Below are 2,239 nucleotides of genomic sequence, written 5' to 3' on the forward strand. Positions count from 1 at the left end.
CTGTCCAGTACCAACTCTACCTGTTCTGTCCCAACTCTACCTGTTCTGTCCCAACTCTACCTGTTCTGTCCCAACTCTACCTGTTCTGTACCAACTCTACCTGTTCTGTACCAACTCTACCTGTTCTGTACCAACTCTACCTGTTCTGTACCAACTCTACCTGTTCTGTACCAACTCTACCTGTTCTGTACCAACTCTACCTGTTCTGTACCAACTCTACCTGTTCTGTACCAACTCTACCTGTTCTGTACCAACTCTACCTGTTCTGTACCAACTCTACCTGTTCTGTACCAACTCTACCTGTTCTGTACCAACTCTACCTGTTCTGTACCAACTCTACCTGTTCTGTACCAACTCTACCTGTTCTGTACCAACTCTACCTGTTCTGTACCAACTCTACCTGTTCTGTACCAACTCTACCTGTTCTGTACCAACTCTACCTGTTCTGTACCAACTCTACCTGTTCTGTACCAACTCTACCTGTTCTGTACCAACTCTACCTGTTCTGTACCAACTCTACCTGTTCTGTCCAGTACCAACTCTACCTGTTCTGTCCAGTACCAACTCTACCTGTTCTGTCCAGTACCAACTCTACCTGTTCTGTCCAGTACCAACTCTACCTGTTCTGTCCTGTACCAACTCTACCTGTTCTGTTCTGTACCAACTCTACCTGTTCTGTTCAGTACCAACTCTACCTGTTCTGTTCAGTACCAACTCTACCTGTTCTGTTCAGTACCAACTCTACCTGTTCTGTTCTGTACCAACTCTACCTGTTCTGTTCTGTACCAACTCTACCTGTCCTGTTCTGTACCAACTCTACCTGTTCTGTTCTGTACCAACTCTACCTGTTCTGTTCTGTACCAACTCTACCTGTTCTGTCCAGTACCAACTCTACCTGTTCTGTCCAGTACCAACTCTACCTGTCCAGTACCAACTCTACCTGTTCTGTTCTGTACCAACTCTACCTGTTCTGTTCTGTACCAACTCTACCTGTTCTGTCCAGTACCAACTCTACCTGTTCTGTCCAGTACCAACTCTACCTGTCCAGTACCAACTCTACCTGTTCTGTTCTGTACCAACTCTACCTGTTCTGTTCTGTACGAACTCTACCTGTTCTGTTCTGTACCAACTCTACCTGTTCTGTTCAGTACCAACTCTACCTGTTCTGTTCAGTACCAACTCTACCTGTTCTGTTCCAACTCTGCTCTGTGTAGACTCACCTCCATCTTGGTTTGTATCCAGGGCCCGATGACATTGGCTTGGTTGGCAAACTGCCTCCGGAGACGTTCGTTGTTCTGCTGGCGGGCGTGCTCCTCGATCAGGGCCTGGTCCCTCTGTGGCACCAGCTGTCTCACCTGGGGTGGTGGGGGGAGAGACAGGGGTTAGAGTCATAGAGGGGTGTCTCACCTGGGGTGGTGGGGAGAGACAGGGGTTAGAGTCATAGAGGGGTGTCTCACCTGGGGTGGTGGGGGAGAGACAGGGGTTAGAGTCATAGAGGGGTGTCTCACCTGGGGTGGTGGGGGAGAGACAGGGTTAGAGTCATAGAGGGGTGTCTCACCTGGGGTGGTGGGGGGAGACAGGGGTTAGAGTCATAGAGGGGTGTCTCACCTGGGGTGGTGGGGGAGAGACAGGGGTTAGAGTCATAGAGGGGTGTCTCACCTGGGGTGGTGGGGGGAGAGACACCCTGTCCCTCACCTTGTCCCATACACATGGTGTTGATCTCCTGTACGTGTTGCCTGTCCCACACCCTGTCCCACACCCTGTCCCTCACCTTGTCCCACTTGGCGTTGATGTCCTGAGGGTTGATGGTGGTGTAAGGGTTGGTACCAGCCATGTTCACATGATAGGTGGCCACTATCTTGGCGATCTCATTGTGAATGCCCAGGATGGCACCGCGTTCCTTATCCGCATCAGGGAGAGTGGCTTTAAACTGCTCGTGGGCTGTACTCAGACCCTGTGGGAGGGAAAGACAGAGATATGAACGGACGAAGACACACGCACACACACACAATCAAATGTGTGTGTGTGATAGGTGAGAATTGTCTGTCAATTGAATGATTTGAATATTCCGCCCTGAAACATATTAATTGTATGGAATTGATTAGAATGTACAAAATCATAATCAATAATTGTGTAGTCCGAGTCAGAATGAGGGTGAAACTATATGCCTTTATGGTATTTAAAACGCAGACCGTCTGAGCTCGGTGACGACCTGACTAGAGATTTGGGAGAGAACGCG

The 2,239-nt window shown here is 49.5% G+C and overlaps 1 long non-coding RNA gene across 2 annotated transcripts in view; it reads right to left on the reverse strand.

Annotated features, from left to right (window-relative positions):
• Positions 1 to 1,219: 1,219 nt before the first annotated feature.
• Positions 1,220 to 2,239, reverse strand: part of LOC124029459 — an 11,037-nt gene continuing 10,017 nt past the window's right edge. For both annotated transcript variants that reach the window (XR_006837771.1, XR_006837772.1), the window contains exons 2-3: positions 1,772 to 1,954; positions 1,220 to 1,355 (exon numbers count right to left, since the gene is read on the reverse strand). This is a non-coding gene — a long non-coding RNA (uncharacterized LOC124029459). The remainder of the gene's footprint in view (positions 1,356 to 1,771; positions 1,955 to 2,239) is intronic.

The sequence above is a fragment of the Oncorhynchus gorbuscha genome, unplaced genomic scaffold (genome assembly GCF_021184085.1).
Source record: "Oncorhynchus gorbuscha isolate QuinsamMale2020 ecotype Even-year unplaced genomic scaffold, OgorEven_v1.0 Un_scaffold_6450, whole genome shotgun sequence".
NCBI classification, from domain to species: Eukaryota; Metazoa; Chordata; class Actinopteri; order Salmoniformes; family Salmonidae; genus Oncorhynchus; species Oncorhynchus gorbuscha.